The following is an 18,117-nucleotide window of genomic DNA, read 5'->3' on the forward strand; positions in this document are numbered from 1 at the left end:
GATTTCTCCACAACCACGACAGCATTCTAGAACTAATTTCTCCCTGTTTTTTTCCAGTCTACAGCCTGAGCTTATTTTAAATACTAATGCCCACCCTTATGGCTTCCTGACACTTATTCTATGGGCAAGACAGCATGCCAACTGAAGGATATAAAATTATTTTAAAAATAGCATTTCTGTCCCCACCCATAACTTTTAGAAGAATAGGTATAAGGATATTCTTGGATGGAATAAAATTGGTGCCTATTCCCTGCCCCCAGCTTCCCCTTCATTTTTAATTGCTTCCTTCCTCCCACTGTTTTCCAGACTATCTGAATTATATCAGTCCCGGGCATATGGGAATGTGAGTACCCCGATGGCTATTGTCAGCCAGGAAATAACCACCATTCAAACACTAATGATCATATTTGACGTGATAAAATGGATGTGAATATTAAGTTTGAACCATCTTGGCACCATCTCAGATTTAAAAAACAGACATGAGAACGGATAGCTTTGCATAAACATCTTTCTTGCTATTTTCTCTGATTCTGACATATTCACATTTCACTACATGAGTGAACACCACCATCCACCCACTCACCAGGCGTTCACTTTATATATAGCTATAGATACTCAATGCAAGACCAAGCAAAAAAGGATTCATGTAACAGAATCTGTGGGAGGATTTTTGAAGATAGCAAGGGATAAAATTTTTATGTTTAATTTTTGTCTTGTCTTGATTCTACAAAATGCTCTTACTAAGGCACTACATATCCATGTACTTGAGCTTCTTGGTTATTCAGCCATTAACTTGTGCATTCAATATTGATTGTGTATGCCCTGAATACCTAGGACTATGCTAGGTTCTGGGAATTCAGAGTGGAATGTTATAGTTCTTTCATAAGTCTCATGGCTGCTATTGTAGAAGTAAATAATAGTAAGTAACTGTTATATCTGGGAAAGAGAGGGATGTGAGAAAAGGCTTTATAGCCTTGGATGATGGTCCTACGAAGATAAGGTATTAGCCAGCTGGAAGACTTTATCTTTCATACCTTTGTGCTGAGCACTCACCATGTGCCAGCCACTGTTTGGGGAACTACAGATGTGATAAGGGCTAAGATTTCAGAGATTGTTAGGGTTTATATTTTATAAGACCTTATACACCGTGCATGGAGTTGGCCTTCATGTCTGAAGTTTTTGTGAATAGGGAGTCACAGGCTTGGGTTCTCAGAACTGCTTTCTTACTCACTGCCATGATAGGGAACACAAAAAAGATTACATAGGGTTCTTCACTTCATACAATGAGATATTTAGGGACCTTTTCAGATGGACAAGGTCATTCGGTTCTATTTGTGTTCTCACCCTGAACATATTCCACATTTCAATCATAATGAGAGAAAATATTACTCTTGGCTTAAAGTTTCATTCTCCATTTCTTTGCACTCCTTGGGTATTGGGAAGTCCCTGAAATCAGAGCTCTTGGAGCTCAATTCAAGGGTTCTGGGGGATTCAATCCCTAGAAAAAAAGGTAAGATGTCCCAGAATGTGCCTTGGATTCTCTGTAAGCAGCTAAGCACAGTATGGGAACAGGAAGAAGAAGGAAAAAAAAAAAAAAAACCATGGAAGGCCCTCAAGTTTTTATGCTTCCAAGAATGAGGGCCTAGCATTTAAACAGGCTACACTTGGTTCCAATTTACAGTGAGGCTCCCTGCTTACTTTCAAATTCTGGCTACACCTCACTGATTCCAACCACTGACTACCCACCCTCTCGTTTCAAAAAATTCTGACCTAACAGTCACTTAAGTCTGACTTCAGTAAGATTACTCTTTAGGACGTTTTGTTTTGTTTTATGTTTTTTGACAGAACCTGCCTCAGATTTGCATGTAAAAACAGCAGCAGTCTAGGGGTACCACCAATCCTTTGGTCCTCACATTGGCAGACAGAGGCCTCCACTGTGCAGCTTTCATGGGTGCATGGGCACCTTTGGGAGCCAGAGCTTGAGCCTCAGCTGTAGCTGCAGCCTGAGGCCTGGTTTGAATCTTGGCCTTGGACTTTGGCCAGCAGAGCCTGAGACCCTTGGCAATGTGGGCATGAGCATGTTTCCCAAGCTTGGGATGAGTGATGTAGGCAAGTTGACTGAGCTTGTGATGGCCATCCTTTGGAGTCTTGGGCTTGAACTCCTTGGACTTTCTGAGGGTCTTGATAGCCTTGGCATACGCATGTATGGCCTTGGCATTGTTGGCCTGCATCTTCTCCGGGTCCTTCTTGTTGTGATTCTTGGCAAAGTACATGTTCCCTAGGAACTTAGGGAAAACCCCCTTAAGGAAGTCATATCTTTGTGATCGGGGTTTCTTGATGCTGTTCTGTGCCATTTTGGGGACTGGTTGTATGTGGTGTGGTTCTTGGACTTGGCCATATCTTCACAAGACCTGTGGCTCCTGAAGTACCTGGGACTAGAAGAACCAGGACACATGTTTTCCATGGAACAATTTAAATACAGTGGTCTCTTATGATCCTCTAAAAAAGCCCACTTCTTCCCCCCCCCCAAATCAGAGACCCCAGATAATCCGGGGAGAAATCTAAGCTCAAAGCCTGGTCTGGACATCTTCCAAAGTTTTCCAGAAAAGGATGCTTGTGCCCCTTCTCCCCCTCCCCACAGACATGGGACCTAGATTACCTTCCTTATTACAGCTCCACTGCGGGTGTGGTGGACCATGCCAGTGACAGCAGGCTGAGCAAGTTCCCTCTTAGTGAGATATTGGCATCCCTTGCCTCAACAGCTGTCTGATAACCTGTAGCCAAATGCTCCAGCAGCTGACTCCCAGGAAGCTATTGAGGATTTCAGCTATTATTGTAACAATATTTTTCATCCATACCAGCTTCTTTGCACTCCTTGGGTATTGGGAAGTCCCTGAAATCAGACTGTGTATGAGAGGCGAAGCAAAACTTTCTGCAGGAGTAGCCACATTTCTTCTTCACCCCCACCCCCTCACCAATGTTTATGTTCATTAGATTTGGGGAGAGTATTCAGTTTTTGGCAGGCTGAGTTTAAAATGTAAAGTTCACTGAGTAACTCCAGTCTGTATCACTCTCAGGTGGACCTAATTAACATCTCTTATGTTTTAAAGTTCCATTGGCTAGTGTTCTCTGAACCAAGCCTTCAGCATCAGGGTATATGCAGACCCCCTCTTGCTAACTTTACAGGCATTCAGGAGGGTGACTTGCCCAGCTCTCCAGTTTCTCATCTTGTCCAAAGACTCACTCAACAATGTTTAGGCATTATGAAAAAAGATTGACGTGTTCATTGATTTGGAGATGCTGATAACCTCAACATAGGGTGGGGGCGAAAGCCTTGACCACCCATTTGCCTTCAACATTTCCTGGGCATTGCATCACAGGTGGTGAAGTTAGTGAGTAAGTTCAAACCCATGCATTCAGTTGAGTCTTGGGTAATTACTGATTCAGAATCTTATATTGAACAAGTACTAAATGCCTTTGACATTGTATCTGATTATTTAGTGATCAACTGAGTGGAATGTTATGGGAAGGAACAAGAAATCCTACTGGCTAATCTAAGAGTGTAGCCATGAAAGTTTACCTTCCCATCTGCTGCCTCTGGCACTCACAGCCACACTGGCATTCAGGAAATGCAAGCAGGTGCAAGAATTGGTGGGAAATGGAAGCTCTAGAAAAGGAAGAAAAAGAAAGGAAGCTATCCTTAACCGGTTTGTTCAGTGGATAGAGCATTGGCCTATGGAGGGTCCCAGGTTCAATTCCATCAGGGCAAATGTCAGATTGTGGGCTCAATCCCCAGTAGGGGGTGTGCAGGAAGCAGCCAAACAATGATTCTCTCTCATCCTTAATGTTTCTATCTCTTTCACTCTCTCCATTCCTCTCTGAAATCAATAAACACATATTTAAAAAAAAAAGAAAGGTATTTTTTTCTAAACAATCATGACATGTGCAAATAATGAATACTCCCCCAAAGAAATATATATTTGTGTTCACCAAGTTCCTACCTCAATCCCAGAACTAGAGGAAGCAAGTGTATCGAAATTTTAGAATAACATTTTTTATGCTTGTTTCTAGCCATTAATAATTCAGAATTTTTGAGGTCTAATCTTGGAACACTCTACTATGAGATAAAGTAAATCTGTTCTAAATGATTACAGGTTGGCCATTCACATTTGGTCTCAATTTTATATTAAGAATTTAAATAATCCTGGAGACGGAAGATGGCGGCGATATAGGCAGACGCGTCCCAGGTCCTGTCCCGGAGGAAATGAAGTGAGCAGCTGAAACTAGTAACACTCACACTGAATTGGCGAAATTGCTCAGCTGGTGAGAGGGTTTGCAGCCGGGAAGAGCAGAACTCCCCTGGAAAGCAGATCCAAGCAACAGCATCCTACTGAGCACCACATCCTCTGCTGAGGAACAGCAGCTGTACGTGAAACCTCGCCCCACCAGCCAGAAGAGCCACCACAGCTGTGAACAGCACCCACCAGAGGAGCTGCTGCCAACTGAAGAGCAGCTGCTACCGCAACCGCCCGAAGAGCAACCACAGACCAAGGAGTCACTGCCACCAAGGGAGCAACCACTGAACGACTCAACGTCTAGATATGTCAGTGAAATCAAACATGGGTAGACAAAGAAACCCCCAAAGGAAAGAGAAGGAGGACTCTCCAGAAAAGCAGCTAAGTAATAAAGAGGCATGCAACATGACAGATAAAGAATTCAGAATAAGGGTCCTAGAGTGCATAAACCGGATGGAGGAAAAAATCGACAACCTCTGCAAGAAGCAAGAAGAAACAGATGAAAAAATGGATAACATATGGAAGAAGCTAGAAGAAACAGATGAAAAAATCGATAACATATGGAAGAAGCTAGAAGAAACAGATGAAAAAACAACAACTTAAGTAAGACCCAAGAAGAAATGAAGAGTGATATAGCTGCAATGAAAAACTCCATTGAAAGTATCAACAGTAGACTAGGAGAAGCAGAGGACCGAATTAGTGAATTAGAAGACAAGGAAGCAAAACACACCCAAAATGTACTGCAATTGGAGAAAAAAATTAAAAGACAGGAGGAGAGCCTAAGGGAGCTTTGGGACAACATGAAACGAAACAACATATGAATAATAGGAGTACCAGAACAACAGAAGGATGAACAAGGATTAGAAAACCTACTGGAAGAAATAATATCAGAAAACTTTCCTGAGGTGGGGAAGAAAAAAGTCACACAAGCCCAGAGAGTCCCAAACAAGGTGAACCCGAAAAGACCCACACCAAGACACATCATAATCACCATGGCAAATGTTCAGGACAAAGAGAGAATCTTACAGGCTGCAAGAGAGAGACGGAAAGTTACATACAAGGGATCTCCCATTAGACTGTCAAATGATTTCTCAACAGAAACACATCAGGCCAGAAAAGAATGGACTGAAATTTACAAAGTGATGCAAAGCAAAGGACTGAATCCAAGAATACTCTATCCAGCAAGGCTATCATTCAAACTTGAAGGGGAAATAAGAAGCTTCACAGACAAAAAAAGGCTAAGAGTGTTTGTCACCACCAAGCCAGCAATGCAAGAAATGCTAAAGGGACTGGTATAAAAAGAAGAAATAAAAAGCTCAGAAAGAAAACAGCCACACACAAACACAAAAAGAAATGGCTACAAACAAGTACCTTTCAATAATAACTTTAAACGTAAATGGACTAAATGCTCCAACCAAAAGACATCGAGTGGCTGAATGGATAAAAAAACATGACCCATACATCTGCTGTCTACAAGAAACACACCTCATTAGAAGGGACTCACACGGACTGAAAGTGAAAGGCTGGAAAAATATCTTTCAGGCAAATGGAAAGGAAAAGAAAGCTGGGGTAGCAATACTTATATCGGACAAAATAGACCTCAAAGTGAAGGCCATAACAAGAGATAAGGAAGGCCACTTCATAATACTAAAGGGATCAATACAACAAGAAGATATAACCCTGGTAAACATATATGCACCCAATGTAGGAGCACCCAAATTCATAAAAAAACTCCTGGAAGATATCAAAGGAGAGATCGACAACAATACAATCATAGTAGGAGACTTTAATACACCACTGACATCACTGGATAAGCCCTCTAAACAAACAATCAGCAAAGATACAGCAATCCTAAATGACTCACTAGATCAGATGGACTTAATAGACATCTTCAGAACACTTCACCCCAAAGCCAGGGAATACACATTCTACTCAAATGCTCATAAGACATATTCAAAAATAGACCATATATTGGGTCACAAGCAAAGTTTCCCCAAATTCAAGAAGATTGAAATCATAAAAAGCGTCTTCGCAGACCATGATGGCATAATATTAGAAATAAACTACAATAAAAACAACCCAAAATACTCAAACAACTGGAAGCTGAATAGCATGCTATTAAATATTGATTGGGTTACCAATGAGATCAAAGAAGAAATTAAAAACATCCTGGAAACTAATGACAATGAAAACACAACAATCCAAAACCTATGGGACACAATGAAAGCAGTCCTGAGAGGGAAGTTTATAGCTCTACAGGCCTATCTCAAAAAACAAGAAAAAATGGTAGTAAATCATCTAACTCTACAACTCAAAGAATTAGAAAGAGAGCAACAAGAAAACCCTAGAGTGAACAGAAGGAAGGAAATAATAAAGATTAGAGCAGAAATAAATGACATAGAGACCAAAAAAACAATACAGAAAATCAATGAAACCAAGAGCTGGTTCTTTGAAAGGATAAACAAGATTGACAAACCTCTAGCCAGACTCGCCAAGAAACAGAGAGAGAGGACCCAAATAAATAAAATCAGAAACGATAGAGGCGAAATAACAACAGACCCCACAGAAATACAAATGATTGTTAAAAACTACTATGGACAGCTCTACTCCAACAAACTAGACAACCTGGAGGAAATGGACAAATTCCTAGAAAAATACAACATTCCAAAACTTAATCAGGAAGAATCTAAAAATCTCAACAGGCCAATAACTATGGAAGAAATTGAAGCAGTCATCAAAAAGCTTCCATCAAACAAAAGCCCAGGACCAGACGGCTTCACAGGGGAGTTTTACCAAACATTCAAGGAAGAACTAAAACCTATCCTCCTCAGACTACTACAAAAGATTCAAGAGGAAGGAACACTTCCAAGCTCATTCTATGAAGCCAGCATCACCCTAATACCAAAACCAGGTAAAGACAACACAATGAAAGAGAATTACAGGCCAATATCCCTCATGAACATAGATGCCAAAATCCTCAACAAAATCTTAGCAAATCAGATCCAGCAGTACATCAGAAAGATCATACACCATGACCAAGTAGGATTTATCCCAGGGATGCAAGGATGGTACAATATCCGCAAATCAATAAACGTGATACATCACATAAACAAATTGAAAGAAAAAAACCACATGGTCATATCAATTGATGCAGAAAAAGCATTTGACAAAATTCAGCACCCATTTTTGATAAAAACTCTCAGCAAGGTGGGAGTAGAATGATCATACCTCAACATAATAAAAGCCATATATGACAGGCCCACAGCCAACATCATACTCAATGGACAAAAACTAACACCATTTCCCCTAAGAACAGGAACAAGACAGGGATGCCCCCTCTCACCACTCCTGTTCAACATAGTACTGGAAGTGTTAGCCATTGCAATTCGGCAAGAAGAAGAAATAAAAGGCATCCAAATTGGAAAAGAGGAAGTAAAACTGTCCTTATTTGCAGACGACATGATATTATACATACAAAACCCTAGAGATTCCATCAAAAAGCTACTAGACTTAATACATGAATTTGGCAATGTAGCAGGATACAAAATTAACCCCAAGAAATCTGAGGCATTTCTATACACCAATAGTGAACTTTCAGAAAGAGAGATTATAAAAACAATCCCATTTACTATTGCACCGAAAAAATTAAGCTACCTAGGAATAAACTTAACTAAAGAGGTAAAAGACCTCTACTCAGAAAACTACAGGACGTTGAAAAAAGACATAGAGGAAGACATAAACAGATGGAAGAACATACCGTGTTCATGGATTGGTAGAATCAACATCATTAAAATGTCCATACTACCCAAAGCAATCTATAAATTCAACGCACTTCCCATTAAAATACCAACGGCATTCTTCAGAGATCTAGAACGAACTTTCCAAAAATTCATCTGGAATAAAAAAAGACCCCGAATAGCTGTAGCAATCCTGAAAAAGAACAAAGTAGGTGGGATCTCAATACCAGATATCAAGTTGTATTACAAAGCCACTGTTCTCAAAACTGCCTGGTACTGGCACAAGAATAGGCATATAGATCAATGGAATAGAATAGAGACCCCAGAAATCGGCCCGAACCAATATGCTCAATTAATATTTGACAAAGGAGGCAAGAACATTCAATGGAGCCAAGATAGTCTCTTCAATAAATGGTGTTGGGAAAATTGGACAGATATATGTAAGAAAATGAAACTAGACCACCAACTTACACCATACACAAAAATAAACTCAAAATGGATAAAGGACTTAAATGTACGACAGGAAACCATAAAAATTCTAGAAGAATCCAAAGGCAACAAAATCTCAGACATATGCCGAAGCAATTTCTTCACTGATACAGCTCCTAGGGCACTTGAAACTAAAGAAAAAATGAACAAATGGGACTACATCAAAATAAAAAGCTTCTGCACAACAAGAGAAACCATCAACAAAACAACGAGAAAACCCATTGTGTGGGAAAACATATTTGCCAATGACATATCTGATAAGGGCCTAATCTCCAAAATTTATAGGGAACTCATACAACTTAACAAAAGGAAGATAAACAATCCAATCAAAAAATGGGCAAAGGACCTAAATAGACACCTTTCAAAAGAGGACATTCAGAAAGCCAAGAGACATATGAAAACATGCTCAAAGTCACTAATCATCCGAGAGATGCAAATCAAAACAGCAATGAGGTACCATCTCACACCGGTCAGACTGGCTATCATCAACAAATCAACAAACGACAAGTGCTGGAGAGGATGTGGAGAAAAAGGAACACTTGTGCACTGCTGGTGGGAATGCAGACTGGTGCAGCCACTATGGAAGACAGTATGGAGTTTCCTTAAAAAACTGAAAATGGAACTCCCATTTGACCCTGTGATCCCACTTCTAGGAATATATCCCAAGAAACCAGAAACACCAATCAGAAAGGATATATGCACCCCTATGTTCATAGCAGCACAATTCACCATAGCTAAGATCTGGAAACAGCCTAAGTGCCCATCAGTAGATGAATGGATTAGAAAACTGTGGTACATCTACACGATGGAATACTATGCTGCTGTAAAAAGGAAGGAACTCTTACCATTTGCAACGTCATGGATGGAACTGGAGAGCATTATGCTAAGTGAAATAAGCCAGTCAATAAAGGAAAAATACCACATGATCTCACTCATTCATGGACAATAGAGACCATTATAAACTTTTGAACAATAATAGATACAGAGGCAGAGCTGCCTCAAACAGATTGTCAAACTGCAGCGGGAAGGCAGGGGAGGGTTGGGGGGCAGGAGGTAGGGGGGTAAGAGATCAACTAAAGGACTTGTATGCATGCATATAAGCATAACCAATGGACATAAGACACTGGGGGATAGGGGAGGCTAGGGGACTGTCTAGGGTGGGGGGATAAAATGGATACATATGTAATACCCTTTGTAATACTTTAAGCAATAAAAAAAAAACAACAACAACAAAAAAACAAATAATTCTTAAAACAGTAAAAAAAAAAAAAAAGAATTTAAATAATCCTATCTAATAAAAAGTGATTATGCAAATTCCCACAGTGGAGGCGGGGGGGGGGGGGTTGTTCCATAACACAAGATGGCTGCACCCGTAGTGGAGGCTGAGTTCCCCTAAGGAGCTTTAATGAGCAATCAGCAGGGACCTGAGGCTGCACACCCCTCCCTATGGGTCTTGATGGGGGCCCTGATGCTGTGCCCCCACATCCAGCACTGGACCAGGGGACCTGAGGCTACACCCCCCTGCCCAGTGGGGTTTGACAAGGGTGGGGCCTGCCGGGTCTGGATCTCACCCAATGGGGGTGGGACCATCTGGGTCTGGGTCTCGTTCGATTTTGAGGTGCCGTGGGTGGGAGGGGACTTCACTCTGGGTACCACGGCATGCCCCAGACTCTGACAGGAGGAAGATTTTCATATACATTTTACTAATTTTCTTTCATCTCTTGACACTTCTATTATAGAGAAAAGGCAAATAGCAATATTAAAATATTTCCTCTAATTAATCCCCTTTCAATGTGCACAAATTTTGTGCACCGGGCCACTAGTACTATATAATAAAGAGGTAATATGCAAATTGACCCTCACTCTGTCACACCGTCACAAGATGGCTGTGCCCACAGCAGAGGCAGGGTTTCCAAAATGAGCCATAACGAGTGATCAGCAGGGACCTGAGGCTGTGTGGTGCCAGGCTGGGGTGGCGGACCTGAGGCTGCACTCCTTGTCTGACAGAGCTTTACAGGGGGCCTCAGGCCATGCCCTATGCCCAACAGGTCTTGATGGGGGACCTCAGGCCATGCACCCCGCCCCGACGCCAGGCTGGGGGACCTGAGGGTGCACTGGGGGACCTGAGGCTGCTCCTTCTACCTGGCGGGGCTTGACAGGGGTGGGGCTGGCCAGGTCTGGATCTCGCCCAATTGGGGTGGGGCTGGCAGGTCTGGGTCTTGTGCAATTTCAAGGTGCATGCGAATGGGCAGGGACTTGACTCTGGGTCTTGTGGCATGCCTCAGACTCTGAAAGGAGGGAGATTTTCATATACATTTTACTAATTTTTTTTCATTTTTGACACTTCTATGATAGAAAGGGCAAATAGCAATATTAAAATATTGCCTCTAATTAATTATCTTTTAATGTTCATGAATTTCATGCACCAGGCCATTAGTAATGATAATATACAAAAATACCAGAATGTTTGAAGCACTACCACACTCCTGAAAATCTTACTGCAGGCTAGACTACATAGTTAGTTTTTCTATAGTAATTATTGAAGTTTGTCCAATTTAATAGCATCGGGAAAGGAAAAAAAAACTAATGCATTGATTATAAAAAGAGCATATGTCTGATTATTAAATTTAGACCCACTTGACTTTTGCCACTTTCTTTGTGATTATTACCTTTCTGAGTCTAATTTTCTCACCCCATTTTATATTTCAAGGGATGAACTAGACAATCTCTAATATTCATTCCATACTTAAAATCATATAGTGTAGATATTTTGAAGGATAATTTTTAATACAAAGAAGTGAAATGTTGGAGGTGTAGGATAAAAGTAGATTCACAAAGGAGTTATTTATAGAAAAAAGTAGAGAGGAGAACATGGTTGTGACTAGAGAGTTGGCTTGCAATGTTCATAAGATAGACTTAGTAATTAAATAATGCACAATTGTAACTTATTTGATTTAATTATAGTTTCAACCCTCAGATTCCCTTGCACTGAAGTAAAATAGTCCTGTCATGCCCATTATAATAGAACTAGAGGCCCGATGCATGAAATTATTGCAAGGGCTCTGCTCTCACAGCCTTGGCCAGCTTGCACAGCCCCTTGCAGCCTCAGCTGGCCCTCACAGGCCCTCACAACCTTGGCCAGCCCTCACAGCCCCAGCTTCATCCAAAAGGTATTCCAGATGGTCTAATTAGCATATTAGCTCTTTATTATACAGGATACTAGTAGCCTGGTGCATGAAATTCATGCAATTTAAAAGGGAATTAATTTCCCTAACCAGTTTGCTCAGTGGATAGAGCATCAGCCTGCGGACTCAAAGGTCCCAGGTTCGATTCCGGTCAAGGGCATGTACCTTGGTTGTGGGCACATCCCCAGTGGGGAGCATGCAGGAGGCAGCTGATCGATGTTTCTCTCTCATTGATGTTTCTAACTCTCCATCCCTCTCCCCTTCTCTCTGTAAAAAATCAATAAAATATATTTGTTTAAAAAGGGAATTAATTAGTGGAGATATTTTAATATTGCTATTTGCCCTTTCTCTATAATAGAAGTGTGAGAGATGAAAGGAAATTAGTAAAATGTATATGAAAATAATATATAAATTTATTAATAAATAAACAGTAACAAAAGGATATAACAACAACAGAGGCATGATATAAAAACAACAAAAACATGATATGAAAATAAAAACATGATATGAAAACAACAGAAACATGATATAAAAACAACAGTGATGCAAACAATGACTGATAAAGTGATTAAACTTATTTTAATATCTCCCTGTATACCACATTAAGAGTGAAAACACTTTCAGAGTGCTTGACTAATTTCCCTTGTGATGAAGTATTTAGAACTTTAACTGTAATGTCACATGCTCTTCAAACTCGAGAGAAAGCAACATATAACTGACCATGTGTGAAAACGGGTTCAGGTAGGAATATTCCTACTCTGTCTAGAGTTTATCCTTGTGATTTATTAATAATCATCGCAAATATTGGCATCATGGGATACTGTCATCTAATTAATTTAAATGGGAGGCCAGTGTCAGATGGGGACAAATCAATTCTTGGAATCAGAACAACCTCTCCCTCTGTAGATCCTGTTAATACTTCAGCGTTGATAATGTTAGGTTGTAATCTTTTGATAATAAATCTGGTACCATTACAAAGACCCCATTTACTATTAAGATTTCTCAATAGCATGATGATTGCACCCACTTTCAATTTTAATTTATGACACAGCATTCCCAAAGGTGTAATACTATTAAGAAATTCTATGGCAAAATTTTCCTTTTCAGCATCATCTGTTGAATCAATGGAATCATCACTCAAATATGTGTGAAAATCTCCATCGAGTATATCCAAAATTTCTTCATTTAATTTTTGAACGTGCTCATTTTTTGGAAAAAGAATTTCATATTTAGATATATATTTAATATTATCTATAGATGTACTATTTCCAAAGGTAGCTTCAATAATAGATCCATTACAAATCATTTCACAGGGGATTTCAATAATATCCATTCCTAAATGAAAACTGCTATCAAGTTTGCCATCTCCAAGTTTTACTAACTATTCACTATAAGCAGAATCCTCTGATCTCATATTTGTTTTAAGAGACAATTTATTGAAACATCCCCAAATATTACAGTACTTTAAACTTGTTTGTACTATGGCCGATCCCATAGCATGCGGTACAATACTGAGACATTGTCGAATATCCTCTCCAAGAAGGAGAACTTTCCCACCAAATACAACATTCAAATTCATAATTTCTCTTAGTAATCTGTCTATGGCGTTTATAGCAGTGGTTCTCAACCTGTGGGTCGCGACCCCTTTGGTGGTCGAATGACCCTTTCATAGGGGTCGCATAAGACCATCCTGCATATCAGATATTTACATTACAATTCATAACAGTAGCAACATTACAGTTATGAAGTAGCAACGAAAATAATTTTATGGTTGGGTCACAACATGCGGAACTGTATTTAAAGGGCCAGAAGGTTGAGAAACACTGGTTTATAGCATGACTGGATGCCATGATGCATTCATCAATAATGAGAAGTTGGGCCTTATTAATCGTTTTAGCAACTTCACTGTTTATATCAAGTCTAGAAATTGAAGTTTCATTTAATGGAATGGGTCATTTATAATGGGAATGAAAGGTTCTTCCACTGAGAAGTAAATTTGCAGCAATTCCTGTAGACGCTGTGGGTAAAACAGTACTACTACAACCTCTAATATAATGTATTAAAACTTTATTGTGGGGAGCCGCTACAGTGTTTTGGACAGGTTCAAGCTTTGGACTAATGAGAGGGAACAGTCCTCTCACTGCCATGTGCAAGTCCCAGCTTGGAGGTCAGGGCCCTCCCAGCACAATTATAGCCAACAGCTGTAGTTGTAAGCTTGAACCTATGGTACAAACACATGGCCCCATGTGCCTGAGTCATGTAGGCTTGATAGAGTTCAGGTGCATGTAGTTAAGTAGGATTGAAACCCAGGAGAATGTTATAAACATCTTGGTCACACCCTTACTTTGCCTTGTGGCATCTGCTATAAAATAAAGACATGGCTGTGGGCATGGTCGCTGTCTCTCAGAGAAGCAGCGTCCCACCGAGACCCAGATTTCATTCTCTTGTCTGTCTTTTCTAAGCCTTTCAGCTGCCCCACTCAGGTTCACCCTTGGCTGTGCTGGTGTGGCACACTTTAAAAAGATAATGCCTCTAAGCTCCGAGGGTGGGTTCCTGCCTCAAACCCTGTTCCTTCAGGAAACAGCTCTGGGAAACAGCTGGGGGGAGGGTGCAGCCATTTCCAAGACAACCCCTGCAGGACTGACTTGTTTCTGCTTGGTCGTGGTTCTGGCCGTGATGTTACACCCAGGGTTTTTATATAAGTAGATGTCATACTACAGGAGACAATACAAGATAGTGATATCTAGAGAGGCACAAAAGGGGAAGAGACCTTGAGTCCCAGTGTCAAATTCTTTTGAGGAAAAATGAACATAGTACAAAAAATACTGGCAACAGAAATTTACTCCAAAAATCAGAGAATTATCTTTTTGGCAGGGTAAATTGAAAAAGAAGAGGAGGAAGACAGAAGGAGAAGCTGTTTCATCTTAATTAATTAGAAAAAGAGAGCAAAGAGATGGAAAGATTCTGAACTCAAAACCCTTGACTAAGGAACCAATATCCTTTTCACCCCACCATTAATATCACTAACATTTTATCGCCTCATTGGTAATCACTTGCTACAGAATAGTACTTTAAAACTTAGATTCAACCTACAATCCACAAAAAAATAGAAAATTTCAACTGAAATCGTTTTTTGCCCACTTTTCCTGTATTAGTTACGTCTTCCTGCCTTTTCTTGTCACATGAACCAAAAGACTTTACACCTGAGTCTCATGTTATTCTTAACAATGCATAAGTTCTGATCTAACATACTGAAATATGTATAGCATCTCAAGGAGTGCCCTATATAAGATATGTCATAAAACCACCTAAATTAAGAGAAAGCTGAGTTATCAAAATGGATGTTCTGAGATTTACATTCTCTAATGTATATGTCACTCTATGGGATAGATTAGGTGGCTTCCTCTGAAAAGAATACACGGTTTAATGAATTATTTTGGCAGCTGATAACATGTATACTCTCTTGAGTCATCCTTTTAGTAATTTCTTCAACTGATTTAAATCTTTTTAGTTAAATATCACATGTTTATAATCTCACTTCCCACATCTAAGTCTTTGAGAGTAAAGACTACTTCTCTTTTTTTTAATATATTTTATTGATTTTTTTACGGAGAGGAAGGGGTAAGGATAGAGAGTTAGAAACATCGATGAGAGAGAAACATTGGTCAGCTGCCTCCTGCACACCTCCTACTGGGGATGTGCCTACAACCAAGGTACATGCCCTTGACCAGAATCAAACCTGGGACCTTTGAGTCCGCAGGCCGATGCTCTATCCACTGAGCCAAACTGGCTAGGGCAAGACTACTTCTTATACTTATTTATATTGCACAAGATTTCTAGCATAACAGGTGTTCAATTACCATATGAGTGCTTTGATTGGCTGACCTATAATTTACCTAACAACACAGAAATTTGGAATTTATTACTTTGGTTATTCCTTACTTTGATTTTTTAAGTTTATTATTAAGTCTGAATATCAAATTCCTCTAATTGTTTTTGTTGTTGTTAATCCTAACTCCAGAATATTATTTCCATTGATTTTTAGTAAGAGTGGAAGGGAAGGAGAAAGGAGAGGAAAAGTGAGCGAGAAAAACATTTATGTGAGAGAGACACATTGGTTGCCTCCTGTATGTGCCCTGACCAGGGTCAGGGATGGAACCTGCAACCCAGGTACATGCCCTTGATCAGGGATTGAACCTGTGACTCCTTGGTGCAAGGGCCGATGCTCTAACCCTTGAGACACACCAGCTAGGGCCTTGTATTGTTTTAATGAACAGTTTCATTCTTTTTTAAAAGGATATGTTTTTTATTGGTTTTTAGGGAGAGAGGAAGGGAGAGGGATAGAGATAGAAATATTGGTGAGACATTGATTGACTGCCTCCTGCATGTCCCCAACTGGGGATCAAGCCCAAAACACAGGCATGTGCCTGACTGGGAATCAAACCAGTGACTTCTTGGTTAAAGGGTTGATGCTCAAATACTGAGCCATACCAGCTGAGCATGAACAGTTTCTAATGAACATTTCCTATTTGTATGCCAACAGACAATAGTAAAGGCCTGCCTTATCAAAATGTTTAGCAAACATTGCCCTGGCTGGTTTGGCTCAGCTGATAGAGCATCGGTCTGCGGACTCAAGGGTTCCAGGTTCGATTTCGGTCAAGGGCATGTACCTTGGTTGTGGGCACATCCTCAGTGGGGAGTGTGTAGGAGGCAGCTGATCAATGTTTCTCTCTCATCGATGTTTCTAACTCTCTATCCCTCTCCCTTCCTCTCTGTAAAAAAATCAATAAAAAATATTTTAAAAAAATGTTTAGCAAACATGTTTTTGCAGACATTGTTAATATAAACCTAAATCCATGTGATTAAATTAATATTATAAAAACAATCCTAAGTTAACTGTTTTTACTAAAATGTGGATAATTAATTTGACCTGAAGCCCAAAGTGTTATAACACAAATGATAAACAAGATGTTTATTAAACTTTTAATATAAGCCAATAATTTTCAAAAGTATTTGAGAGTAATAGGAACTTTTCAAAATGTAATTTATACAAATACCTCAAATAAAATAGTTAACACATGTTATTAATGTAAAATTATGTAATTTAATATAAAATCATAATATCAGATTTGTAACAACTTATCAATTCCATTAGTGAAAACAAACTTTTTATAAACACAAACCATTTAAATTAGTAACTATAAAATCTTAGTTTGAGAATAGATTTCATTTTTATAATTTGTTTTAGTATGTGCTAGCAGTAAAAAATATGATTCACAAAACTAAGAAATAACAAAGAACAAAGAACAAAGAACAATCTAAACAAAAACACTTCATTTACATCAGGATATTTCTCAATTAAATCCATCCAGAAACTTGAATGTAGATAAATGGAAGACCTTTAGTACAGAAGTAAAATCATTAAAATATCCAAATAATAGAATTATCCTAAAATGATTTGAGTGATTAGTCATTCTTAATAATCATAATATTATAATAATTCAAAGGAACATTTGCTATAATGTGTGGCATGCAATGGACTAATCATTGAGCAGAGCCCAATCAAATGTGATTGAATTGGATTGCCCAAATCAATAATGGTTGAATCAAAAATTATTGTCTCATAGGCAGGGAAAATCACTGTTTTCATGGAACAAAAGTCATTTACTGCTGGAGAGGAGAAAGTGCTGTTGTGCACCTAAAAGGTAAGCACAATAAGAAAGCTCAAACAAGAACAAGCACATGACATGCTCTGTCTGACCTTTTCTAAAGGGCTTTACATCATTCCCTTCTCTGGTTTCTGCTGAGTATAATGGACATAACTGTTTTGTGGGCACTCCAATATATAAACCAAGGATTTCTCAACAAATAGAAATTCCATTAAAAAATTATTGCATGCTACTATTTATAATGGCTAAAGAAATTGAAAGGGCATCACAAATTCTAATTTTTGGCAGAAGAATAAATAGGCAGAAGAATGTATTGTATGCCCATCATTAATCTTTTAAAATTTTAGGTATTGTATAAAGTTTTCTGTTTTCAAAAAATCTCACATGGTTGTGGTAGATATGAAAGTACACAGTTGCTTCATATGTTTTCTAACCAAGTACTTCCATTAATAATAGGTTTTCTAAAACACATCTGCTTTTTAAAATTCATTATTTCTTACTATACCTTATGTCTTATATTATCTCATGAGTTCCAATACCCATTTATAATAAAAACTCTCAATAAACTATCAATAGAGGGGAACTTCCTCAATTTGGTAAAGAATACCTACAAAAAAAAAGATGACATCATATTTAATGGTAAAAAACTCAAAACTTTCCTACTAGGATCAGAAACAAGGCAAGGATATTCTTTCAACACACTTTTCAACATTGTACTAGAAGTCCTAACTAGTACGATAAA

At 39.1% G+C, this 18,117-nt stretch overlaps 1 pseudogene; it reads right to left on the bottom strand.

Moving 5' to 3' along the window:
• Window positions 1–1,853: 1,853 nt before the first annotated feature.
• On the bottom strand, window positions 1,854–2,398 carry LOC132229609 (large ribosomal subunit protein eL29-like; annotated as a pseudogene).
• Window positions 2,399–18,117: the final 15,719 nt, after the last annotated feature.

Source organism: Myotis daubentonii, chromosome 3, assembly GCF_963259705.1.
Source record: "Myotis daubentonii chromosome 3, mMyoDau2.1, whole genome shotgun sequence".
NCBI lineage: Eukaryota > Metazoa > Chordata > Mammalia > Chiroptera > Vespertilionidae > Myotis > Myotis daubentonii.